General features: G+C 41.0%; 1 long non-coding RNA gene across 1 annotated transcript in view; it reads right to left on the reverse strand.

The window, feature by feature from the left end:
• LOC123794458 (uncharacterized) overlaps positions 1 to 13,594 on the reverse strand; it is a 40,939-nt gene that overhangs the window by 2,473 nt on the left and 24,872 nt on the right. The gene's annotated exons all lie outside the window — the stretch shown is intronic.

Here is a 13,594-nt window from a genome sequence, read left to right on the forward strand (position 1 = left end):
GAGCCCTGCACTCAGTCTCCGAATTGGTTGATACCACAATATTTTTTTCTTTTAAGATTTTAGTTAGTTGAGAGAGAAAGGAGAGAGAAAGTGCGCATGAATGGGGGGAGGGGCAGAGGGCAGGGAGAAGCAGACTCCCCACCCAGCAGGGAGCCTGACATGGGGCTTGATCCCAGGACCCTGAGATCATGACGTGAGCTGAAGTCAGACACTTAACTGACTGAGCCACCCAGGCACCCCAATACCACAACGTTTAGAGGCCTATGTGGTAAGCCGACAGCTAACATCACATTCGCTGGCGGTTGTCCCTCCTCACCACCTCAATTCAGCACAGTACGAAAAGTCCTAGCCAGAGCAACTGGGCAAGAGAAAGAAATGAAGGCACTGAAATCAAAAGGAAGACATAAAAAATGTCTGTATATGCAGATGACATGATATCATATGTAGAAAACCCTAAGGAGGGAGGAGACCAGATGGCAGAGGACTAGGATGACCCTAGGCCTCCTTTTCCCTTGAGCACAGCTAGATAAATATCAAATCCATTGGAATAACCAAGAAATCTATCTGATGGGGGCGCCTGGGTGGTGCAGTTGTTAAGCGTCTGCCTTCGGCTCAGGGCATGATCCTGGCGTTATGGGATCGAGCCCCGCATCGGGCTCCTCCGCTATGAGCCTGCTGCTTCCTCTCCCACTCCCCCTGCCTGTGTTTCCTCTCTCGCTGGCTGTCTCTCTCTGTCAAATAAATAAATAAAATATTAAAAAAAAAAAAAAGAAATCTATCTGATGACTGACAGAACAAACTGCACAACTGCAGGGGGAGAAGAGGCCAGATCATAGAAGGTAGGAGGTGTGGAGACAAGATTCGGGTGAGAAATGGATAGTGGGTACCGTGAGGGGAAGGAGCTCCGGTCACAGAGAGAGGTGAGAGAGAGAGAGACCGCACAAGTAAAACACTTCCCCCAAAGCCACTGACTGAGAAAACAAGAAGGGCTGATTTTTGTGAGTTTTTACAACAAGTGGGGCTGAAAGTCTGGAGTTTTAGAGGTCTGTGGCCTGGCTGGTGTGGAGCCCTGAGGGTGCCGAAGTGCTCCTGTGGAGGGCAGATAGCCGTGGATCAGTGCACGTGACCTGAGGATCCCCTGTGACAAACTGGGAGAGACAGTACCCCCTCCTTCAAGTGCATCTGGAAGACGTGGCAATGCCTCACCAAGGACAAAACAGGTGGTGGGTGCCATCACCACCACCCCCCGCCAGGCATAAGCACGAAGACACCTGCTGACGGTGGCAAGCCTGGACACTGGCTCTTTGCTGGGCTTTACTCCACGCTCCAAATACCTGCACTTTGGTGCAAATGCCCTTCTGGGACAAACATGCATCAGTTCCAGAGCAGTGAGACCCACCCCCCCGAGGACAAGCATGGGACCAGCCATGCCAGATCCCTGAAGTTTGGAGATTTAAAACTCAGCCAGCCTGCCTGAGATAGAAGTCAAGGGCACTATGCTGCCAGGCAGGCAGATGGCCAGGACACAGGCAGAGTGAATGTAAGGATCTGAGGGACGCCTGGGACACAAAGGGGGAAAATGCTCACTCCTTGGGAGGGTTTCCCAGATGCTGGTGTGCATGAAATCACCTCTCCAGGACAAGGGAAGGGGCTGACGCAATTTCTCTGCCCTGCCCCTCAGCATAAACTAAGTTCAGTAAGCAGCCAGCAGCACGGCACCATGAGTGGTGGCCTAAACCACTTCAACCAAACTCAGACACTCTGAACTCTGCAGGTGCTGCTTTTCTCAGGCAAGTGTGCCTGAGAACCAGAGCAGTGAGCCACTTTCCCAGGATTCTAGCACAAACCCCATGCATGCACCACTTCTACTGACTGGAGCTCTGCAAAGCTTCAGCTCTAGTGGAAACAGTACCAGATCTCTTTCAACAAGCAGACCAGAGCATACATAGTTAAAACTCGCCACACTCTGGCCAAGGTCCAAACACTCCCCACTGCAGGCAAGGAGAAACTCTGCAGTCAACTGAGCTGAGGGAAAGAACAGCCAAAACACAGCAGCAGAGTGCACGCAGCACACACCAGACACACTTCCTGAAGCACCAGACCGTGGACAGTACATGATCTCTTCTTATAAAGCCATTACTGCCAGAAGTAGGAAACATAACAGGCTTTCCTAACACAGAGAAGAAGACAGAGAACTAGACAAAATGCCAACACAGAGCAATTCATCCCAAAGGAAAGAACAAGAAAAGGCCACAGCCAGGGATCTAACAGATATAAGTAAGATGCCTGATCCAGAATTTAAAGCAACAATCATAAGGATATGAGCTGGGCTTGAGAAAAGCATAGAGACATCAGGGAGGCCCTTATCACAGAGATAAAAGACATAAAAACTAGTCAGGCCAAAGGAAAAGGAAAAATGCTGTAACTCAGACTTGGCACCAACTGGATGTAATGACCACAAGGATGGAAGAAGGACAGGAATGAATAAGAGATATTAAGATAAAATTATGGAAAATAATGAAGCTAAAAAGAAAGGGAAGAAAGTATTAGATTGCGAATGTAAACTTAGGAGAGTCAGTGATTCCATAAACCAAAATAACATTCTTATCACAGGAGTTCCAGAAGAACAAAAGGAGGAAAAGGGAGTAGAAGCTTTATTCAAGGAAATTATAGCTGAAAACTTCCCTAATCTGGGGAAGGAAACAGATATCCAAATCCAGGAGACTCAGGGAACTCCCATCAAAATTAACAAAAGCAGGCCACCAGCAAGACATATTGTCATTAAAAAAAGCGAAATATAGAGATTTTAAAAATCCTAAAAGCAGCAAGACATCTTCCCCAATGGAGAAAAGCTGAAAGCTTTCCCTCTATGGTCAGGAACAAGACAGGGCTGTCCTCTGTCACCACTGTTAATTAACATAGTACTGAAAGTCCTAGCCTCAGCAATCAGATAACGAAAAGAAATAAAAGGCATCCAAATTGGCAAGGAAGTAGTCAAACTTTAATTATTCACTTGTTAATTTTTGCCATTCTACCTGGCGTAAGGTGGTATCTCATTGTGGTTTTGATTTGTATTTCCCTGATGGCTAGTGATGTCGAGCATCAACACCCAAAAAACAAAAAATCCACTCAAGAAATGGGCAGAAGACATGAACAGACACTTCTCTGAAGACGACATTCTGATGGCTAACAGAAACATGAAAGATGCTCAACATCACTTGCAATCAGGGAAATATGAGTCAAAACCACAATGAGATATGACCTTACACCAGTCACAAGGGCTAAGATTAACAACTCAGGAAACAACACATGTTGGTGAGGATGCGAAGAAAGGGGAATCCCTCACACTGTTGGTGGGAATGCAAGCTGGTACAGCTCCTCTGGAAAACAGTATGGAGGTTCCTCAAAAAGTTAAAAATAGAACTACCCTACCATGAAGCAATTGCACCACTGGGTATTCATCAAAAGGATACAAAAATAGTGACTTGACTGGGCATATTCACCCCTATGTTCATAGCAGCAATGTACATAGTAGCCAAAATATGGAAAGAGCCCAGACATCCATCAGCAGATGAATGGATAAAGAAGATGTGGTGTGTATAAATACAATGGAATATTACTCGGCCATAAAAAAGAATGAAATCTTGCCATTTGTAACAATGTGGATGGAACTCTAGGGTATTATGCTAAGGGAAATAAGTCAGTCAAAGAAAGACAAATACCATATATTTCACTCATATGCACATAGGGGAAGGGAAGGAAAAATTAGATAAAAACATTGAGGGAGTCAAATCATAAGAGACAAAACTCTAGGAACAAACAGAGGTGCTGTAGGGGAGGTGGGTGGTGGGACGGGGTAACTGGGGTGATGGGCATTAAGGAGGGCACTTGATGTCATGAGCACTGGGTGTTATATGCAAGTAATGAATCACTAAATTCTACCCCTGAAACTAATACACTACATATTAAATAACTTGAAATTAAATAATATCTAAAAAAAAGAAAAAGAAAAGACAAAAGTGGACATAGGATTTCAAAGTCCAGACTTGGTTAAAATTGAGACAGCACAGAAGTGGACTGCTACTGAATCTGAGGCTTGGCCCTGCTACCATTTTGTTCTTCTTGGAAACACACTTACCTACACTGCTCAACTTAAGAAATAAAGCACAATATCAATAAGTAAAGGCACATGTTTACTCCTGCACAATTATACTCCTTCTTCTCAGAGGTGATCACTATTATGACTTTTGCTTTATCTTTATTGTTCATCATATTTTATTACATAGTAATATACCCTGACATGATATGAAGTAAGACATTGTAGGTATTTAAACTTGAAGCATATGGCATTATATGTATTTTTCTGCAGCCAGTGTTTTCAAGCCCCGTTAAGAATAACAATTACACATTAAAGATCATTGTGATCATTGTCTCTGGAATGTACAAAACCATATTGCCCCTTTTAGGACCTATTCTCAGTTTCCGGCCAAATTCTTCACCTGCTACCATTCTGGGGGAGTGAATGATGCTGATTACTGACAACGTCTGAGGACTGAGGCGGCAAGAGCATTGAGGAGATGGCCCAGCGGCACCAGCACTAAGGAAACGGTCCACAAGGGACAGGCTCAGGGAGGGGATGACCTCAATTAGCCTTCAGCGATAAACAGTCCTTAATTGTCTCTTTCTTCTCTGAAGGAGATGACCCCAGAGGTTACATCGCCATGTGAACAGATATGAAATATTGGAATCTTCAAGAGCTGTACTGAGTATGGGGATAAAACATCTCATCGGGTCTCTCTTCCAAGTATGACAGAGTCCTTGGGGACCTGGGGAAAATGAATTCTTCACTCTCAGTCCCTGTACTCAGCCAGCTCAATAACGAGGTCCCGAGGGTCTGCCTTCCCTCTCAGGCAGAGGTGCATACTTTTAAAATCTCCCTAACTACATTTCTAACTTTAAACAACAAACACTGCTCTTTAACCAGGTCCACAGAGATGTCCTCACCATTCTGGGAGAAAGGACGAGAAAATGCAGCAGGTCTTGATTTCTCAGAAAATATTAGGACCACCATCAATAAATCAAACCAAAGTGCAGTGCTCATTCCTCTCTACCCTTCTAGACCATAGCTGCCAGAGGGGTAAATAAGTTACTTATCTAGGGATTAAGACACAAACTCTATTCTTCACTTAGAGGACAGAGAAAAGGCAAGAAAAATACAAGTGACCAAAGTACTGGAATCCTTTTTTGGGGGAGTCTGGGGGGGAAAGTACAGTTGACATATAATGTTCTATTAGTTTCAGGTGTTCAATATAGTGATTCAACAATCATATACGTTATGACATGCTCACCATGATACGTATAGTCACCACTGTCACCATACAATTTAAACAAATTGTAGCTGAAAGATTCCCTAATCTTTCAAAGTAAACAAGCATTCGTGTCCAAGAGGCAGAGAGGACCCCTCCCAAGCTCAACCACGACAAACCTACACCACGTCATATCATAGTGCATTCGCAAATATTAGATCCAAGGATACAGTATTGAAAGTGGCCAGGGCAAAGAAATTTCTCATGTACCAAGGCAAAGATATAAGAATTACATCAGACCTGTCTACACAGACCAGGAATGAGAGAAAGGGTTGTGGGGGGCATTTTTAAAGCTCTTTCAGAGAAAAACATGCAGCCAAGGATCCTTTATCCAGCAAGGCTGTCATTCAGAATTGATGGAGAAATAAAGACCTTCCAGAATCGCCAGTCATTGACCAATTTCATAACCACGAAACCAGCCCTACAGGAGATATTAAGGGGGGTTCTATAAAAGTAAAAAAGCCCCAAGAGGGATACAGAACAGAAAGTCACAATCTATAGAAACAAAGACTTTACTGGCAACATGACATCATTAAAATCAGATCTCTCAATAATCAGTCTCAATGTAAATGGCCTAAATGCTACCATAGATGCCACATGGTTGCAGAATGGATAAAAAGACATGACCCATCCATTTGCTGTCTACGAGAGACTCATTTTGAACCTAAAGATACATTCAGACTGAAAGTAAAGGGATGGAATAGCATCTTTCATGCCAATGGACCTCAAAAGAAAGCTGGGGTAGCAATTCTCATATCAGACAGATTGGATTTTAAACTAAAGACTATAGTTAGAGACACAGAAGGGCACTATATTATTCTTAAAGGATGTATCCAACAAGTGGATATGACAATTATGAATATATATGCCCCCAACAGGGGAGCAGCAATATGCACAAGCCAACTCTTAACCACAATAAAGAGACATATAGATAAAAATACGCTAATAGTAGGGGACCTCAACACTCCACTAGCAGCAATAGACAGAGCACCAGAGCAGAAAACCAACATAGAAACAAGAGCTCTGAAGCATACTCGACGTGTTGGACCTCATAGATATATACAGAACACTACACCCCAGAACCAAAAAATATTCATTCTATTCTAATGCCCATGGAACATTCTCAAGAATAGACCATGTTCTGGGGCACAAAACAGGTCTCAACCGATACCAAAAGACTGAAATTATCCCCTGCATATTCTCAGACCACAACGCTCTGAAATTGGAACTCAACCACAAGGAAAAATTTGGAAGAAACTCAAACACTTGGAGACTAAGAACCACTCTGCTCAGGAATGACTTGATAAACCAGGAAATCAAAAATCAATTTAAACAATTTATGGAGACCACTGAGAATGGAAATACAATGGTCCAAAACCTATGAGACACTGCAAAGGCAGTCCTAAGGGGAAAATACATAGCCATCTAAGCCTCTCTCAAAAGAATAGAAAAATCTAAAATGCAGTTTTTATATTCTCACCTCAAGAAGCTGGAAGAGCAACAGAGGGACAGGCCGAATCCATGCACGAGGAAGCAGTTGACCAAGATTAGAGCAGAAATCAATGAATTAGAAACCAGGAGTACAGTAGAGCAGATCAACAGAACTAGAAGCTGGTTCTTTGAAAGAATAAATAAAATTGACAAACCACTGGCAAGACTTATCCAAAAGAACAGAGAAAGGACCCAAATTAATAAAATTATGAATGAAAAGGGAGAGGTCACAACCAACACCAATGAAATTGGAAGGATTATTAGAAACTTTTATCAACAGCTTTATGCCAATAAATTAAGCAATCTGGAAGAGATGGAGGCCTTCCTGGAAACCCATAAACTACCAAGACTGAAACAGGAAGAAACTGATTTTTTAAACAGGCCAGTTAATTATGAAGAGATTGAAACAGTGATAAAAAACCTTCAAAAAAACAAAACTCCAGGCCCGGATGGTTTTCCTGGGGAATTCTACCAAACGTTCAAAGAAGAAATAATACCTATTCTCCTAAAGCTATTTCAAAAAATAGAAACAGAAGGAAAGCTACCAAACACATTCTATGAGGCCAATATTACCTGGATCCCCAAACCAGGCAAAGACCCTATCAAAAAGGAGAATTACAGACCGATTTCCCTAATGAACATGGACGCCAAAATTCTCAACAAGATCCTGGCTAACAGAATCCAACAGTACATTAAAAGGATTCTCCATCATGACCAAGTGGGATTCATCCCTGGGATCCAAGGATGGTTCAATATTTGCAAATCTATCAGTGTCTTAGATTTTATCCACAAGAAAAAAGCCAAAAATAATATGATCCTCTCAATAGATGCAGAAAGAGTATTTGACAAAATACAGCATCCTTTCCTGATTAAAGCCCTTCAGAGTGGAGGGATAGAGGGTACATTTCTCAATCTCATAAAAACCATCTATGAAAAGCCTACAGCAAATATCATTCTCAATGGGGAAACGCTGGAAGCCTTTCCCTTAAGATCAGGAACACGACAAGGATGCCCACTCTCGCCACTACTATTCAACATAGTACTAGAAGTCCTTGCAACAGCAATCAGACAACAAAAAGGGATAAAAGGTATCCAAATCGGCAAAGAAGAAGGCAAACTGTCTCTCTTCGCAGATGACATGATACTCTATATGGAAAACCCAAAAGAATACACCCCCAAACTATTAGAAGTTATAGAGCAATTCAGTAATGTGGTGGAATACAAAATCAAGGCTCAGAAATCAGTTGCATTTCTATACATGAATAATGAGACAGAAGAAAGAGAAATTAGGGAATCCATCCCATTTACAATAGCACCAAAAACCATACGTTATCTTGGAATTAACATAACCAGAGACGTAAAGGATCTATATTCTAGAAACTACGAATCACTCTTAAAAGACATTGAGGGCATCCTTTCCTGATTAAAACCCTTCAGAGTGTAGGAATAGAAGGTACATTTCTCAATCTCATAAAAACCATCTATGAAAAGCCTACTGCAAATATTATTCTCAATGGGGAAAAGCTGGAAGCCTTTCCCTTAAGATCAGGAACTCGACAATGATGCCCACTCTCACCACTATTATTCAACATAGTACTAGAAGTCCTTGCAACAGCAATCAGACAACAAAAAGGAATCAAAGGTATTCAAATCGGCAAAGAAGAAGTCAAAATGTCTCTCTTCGCAGATGACATGATACTCTATATGGAAAACCCAAAAGAAGCCACTCCCAACTATTAGAAGTTATAGAGCAATTCAGTAACGTGGCGGGATACAAAATCAATGCTCAGAAATCAGTTGCATTTCTATACACGAATAACGAGACTGAAGAAAGAGAAATTAGGGAATCCATCCCATTTATAATAGCACCAAAAACCATACGTTACCTTGGAATTAACTTAACCAGAGACGTAAAGGACCTATGTTCTAGAAACTATAAATCACTCTTGAAAGACATTGAGGAAGACATAAAAAGATGGAAAGATATTCCATGCTCATGGATCGGAAGAATTAACATAGTTAAAATGTCCATGCTACCCAGAGCAATCTACACTTTCAATGCTATCCTGATCAAAATACCGAGGACATTTTTCAAAGAACTGGAACAAATAGTCCTTAAATTTGTATGGAAACAGAAAAGGCCCCGAATCTCCAAAGAACTGTTGAAAAGGAAAAACAAAGCTGGGGGCATCACAATGCCGGATTTCGAGCTGTACTACAAAGCTGTGATCACAAAGATAGCATGGTACTGGCACAAAAACAGACACATAGACCAATGGAACAGAATAGAGAGCCCAGAAATGGAGCCTCGGCTCTTTGGGCAACTAATATTTGATAAAGCAGGAAAAAACATCCAGTGGGAAAAAGACAGTCTCTTCAATAAATGGTGCTGGGAAAATTGGACAGTTACATGCAAAAGAATGAAACTTGACCACTATCTCACACCATACGCAAAAATAAACTCCAAATGGATGACAGACCTCGATGTGAGACAGGAATCCATCAAAATTCTAGAGGAGAACATAGGCAGCAACCTCTACGACATCGGCCAAAGCAAGCTTTTTCATGACACATCTCCAAAGGCAAGAGAAACAAAAGATAAAATGAATTTATGGGACTTCATCAAGATTAAAAGTTTCTGCACAGCCAAGGAAACAGTCAGAAAAACTAAGAGGCAGCCCACGGAATGGGAGAATATATTTGCAAATGACACTACAGATAAAGGACTGGTATCCAAGATCTACAAAGAACTTCTCAAACTCAATACATGAGAAACAAATAAACAAATCAAAAAATGGGCAGAAGATAAGAACAGACACTTTTCCAATGAAGACATACAAATGGCTAACAGACACATGAAAAAATGTTCAAAATCATTAGCCATCAAGGAAATTCAAATCAAAACCACACTGAGATACCACCTTACGCCAGTTAGAATGGCAAAAATAGACAAGGCAAGAAACAACAATTGTTGGAGAGGATGTGGAGAAAGGGGATCCCTCCTACATTGTTGGTGGGAATGCAAGTTGATACAGCCACTCTGGAAAACAGTGTGGAGGTCCCTTAAAAAGTTAAAAATTGAGCTACCCTATGATCCAGCCATTGCACTACTGGGTGTTTACCCCAAAGATACAGACGTAGTAAAGAGAAGGGCCATATGCACCCCAATGTTCATAGCAGAAATGTCCACAATAGCTAAATCGTGGAAGGAGTCGAGATGCCCTTCAACAGATGACTGGATTCAGAAGTTGTGGTCCATATATACAATGGAATATTACTCAGCTATCAGAAAGAACGAGTTCTCAACATTTGCTACAACATGGAGAGCACTGGAGAAGATAATGCTAAGTGAAATAAGTCAAGCAGAGAAAGACAATTATCATATGATTTCTCTCATCTATGGAACATAAGAACTAGGATGATCGGTAGGGGAAGAAAGGGATAAAGAAAGGGGGGGTAATCAGAAGGGGGAATGAAATATTAGAGACTATGGACTATGAGAAACAAACTGAGGGCCTCAGAGGGGAGGGGGGTGGGGGAATGGGATAGACCGGTGATGGGTAGTAAGGAGGGCACGTATTGCATGGTGCACTGGGTGTTATACACAACTAATGAATCATCGAGCCTTACATCGGAAACCGGGGATGTACTGTATAGTGACTAACATAATATAATAAAAAATCATTTAAAAAAAAAAAAAAGAAAGAAAGACATTGAGGAAGACACAAAAAGATTGAAAAATATTCCATGCTCATGGATCGGGAGAATTAACATAGTTAAAATGGCCATGCTACCCAGAGCAATCTACACTTTCAAAGCTATCCCGATCAAAATACCCAATGACATTTTTCTAAGAACTGGAACAAAAAGCCCTTAAATTTGTGAGGAACCAGAAAAGGCCCCGAATCGCCAAGGAATTGTTGAAAAGGAAAAACAAAGCTGGGGGCATCACAATGCCGGATTTCGAGCTGTACTACAAAGCTGTGATCACAAAGACAGCATGGTACTGGCACAAAAACAGACACATAGACCAGTGAAACAGAATAGAGAACCCAGAAACGGACCCTCGGCTCTTTGGGCAACTAATCTTTGACAAAGCAGAAAAAACATCCAGTGGAAAAAAGACAGTCTCTTCAATAAATGGTGCTGGGAAAACTGGACAGCTACAAGCAAAAGAATGAAACTTGACCATTCTCTCACACCATACACAAAAATAAACTCCAAATGGATGAAAGACCTCGATGTGAGACAGGAATCCATCAAAATCCTAGAGGAGAGCGTAGGCGGCAACCTCTATGACACCGGCCACAGCAACCTTTTTCATGACACATCTCCAAAGGCAAGAGAAACAAAAGATAAAATGAACTTGTGGGACTTCATCAAGATAAAAAGCTTCTGCACAGCCAAGGAAACAGTCAAAAAAACTAAGAGGCAGCCCATGGAATGGGAGGATATATTTGCAAATGATTCTACAGATAAAAGACTGGTATCCAAGATCTACAAAGAACTTCTCAAACTCAATACACGAGAAACAAATAAACAAATCATAAAATGGGCAGAAGATAAGAACAGACACTTTTCCAATGAAGACATACAAATGGCTAACAGACACATGAAAAAATGTTCAAAATCATTAGCCATCAGGGAAATTCAAATCAAAACCACACTGAGATACCACCTTACGCCAGTTAGAGTGGCAAAAATAGACAAGGCAAGAAACAGCAATTGCTGGAGAGGATGTGGAGAAAGGGGATCCCTCCTACATTGTTGGTGGGAATGCAAGTTGGTACAGACACTCTGGAAAACAATGTGGAGGTCCCTTAAAAAGTTAAAAATTGAGCTATCCTATGATCCAGCCATTGCACTACTGGGTATTTACCCCAAAGATACAGACGTAGTGAAGAGAAGGGCCATATGCACCCCAATGTTCATAGCAGCATTGTCCACAATAGCTAAATCGTGGAAGGAGCCGAGATGCCCTTCAACAGATGACTGGATTAAGAAGTTGTGGTCCATATATACAATGGAATATTACTCAGCTATCAGAAAGAACGATTTCTCAACATTTGCTGCAACATGGACGGCACTGGAGGAGATAATGCTAAGTGAAATAAGTCAAGCAGAGAAAGACAATTATCATATGATTTCTCTCATCTATGGAACATAAGAACTAGGAAGATCGGTAGGAGAAGAAAGGGATAAAGAAAGGGGGGGTAATCAGAAGGGGGAATGAAGCATGAGAGACTATGGACTCTGAGAAACAAACTGAGGGCTTCAGAGGGGAGGGGGTGGGGTAATGGGGTAGACCGGTGATGGGTAGTAAGGAGGGCACGTATTGCATGGTGCACTGGGTGTTATACGCAACTAATGAATCATCCAACTTTACATCGAAAACCAGGGATGTACTGTAATGGTGACTAACATAATATAATAAAAAATATTAAAAATAAAAAATAAAAAAATAAAACCATGCACATCTTTGTGGCTGAGTAACATTGTATGTATACATATACATATATAAACTGTAACTTCATTATCCATTCATCTATCAATATACAACTGGGTTGCTTCCATTACTTGGCTATTGAAAATAATGCTGCAATAAATGTATATGTTTTTGAATTAGTATTTTTGTTTTCCTTTTAGTGGTGGCGGTTTTTGTTTTTTGGGTTTTTTTGCATTTGTCATGATAAGCTCTGGGTGATGTATGGAATTGTTGAACCACTATATTATACACTTGAAACTAATGTAACACTGTAGGTTAACTATACTGGAATTAATAAAGTAAAATAGAATAAATTAAATAAAACAAAATAGAAGTGTTTTTATTTTCTTTCGTTAAATACCCAGCAGTGCAAATACTGGATCTTATGCCATATCTTTTTGAGGAACCTCCATCCTGTTTTCCACAGTAGCTGAACAATTCACATTCCTACCATCAGTGCAAGAGAGTTCCTTTATCTCCACATCCTCACCAATACTTGTTACTCCTTTTCTTTTTTATTTAGCCATTCTGACATTTGAAAGGCGATATCTCATTGTGGTTTTGATTTGCATTTCACTGATGATTGATGACGCTGGGCATCTTTTCATGTGTCTGTTGGCCATCTGATTGTCTTCTTTAGAAATATCTATTCAGGGGCGCCTGGGTAGCGCAGTGGTTAAGCGTCTGCCTTTGGCTCAGGGCGTGATCCTGGCGTTCTGGGATCGAGCCCCCCATCAGGCTCCTCTGCTATGAGCCTGCTTCTTCCTCTCCCACTCCCCCTGCCTGTGTTCCCTCTCTCGCTGGCTGTCTCTCTCTGTCAAATAAGTAAATAAATAAAATCTTTAAAAAAAAAAAAAAAGAAATATCTATTCAGGTCCTTCACCATAAAAAAAACTGGTACCTTATCATTTGCAACAATATGGATGGATCTAGAGAGTGTAATGCTGAGTGAAATAAGTCAAATACCTTATGATTTCACTCATACGTGGAATTTAAGAAAAAAAGAAAGAAAAAGAGACAAAAAAAGACTCTTAAATACAGAAAACAAACTGGTTGCCAGAGGGAAGGTGGGTGGCAGGATGGGTGAGGTATATAAAGGGTATTGAGAGTATACTTATCTTGACAAGCACTAAGAAATGTATAGAACTGTTGAATCATCATGTTGTACACCTGAATCTAATATAACACTGTATGTTAATTATACTTTAGTTTAAAAAAAAAGCAAAGACAAAAAAATAAAACCATGCACTTT

The sequence above is a fragment of the Ursus americanus genome, chromosome 32, assembly GCF_024610735.1.
Source record: "Ursus americanus isolate L20-20 chromosome 32, mUrsAme1.1.p, whole genome shotgun sequence".
Taxonomy (NCBI): Eukaryota; Metazoa; Chordata; class Mammalia; order Carnivora; family Ursidae; genus Ursus; species Ursus americanus.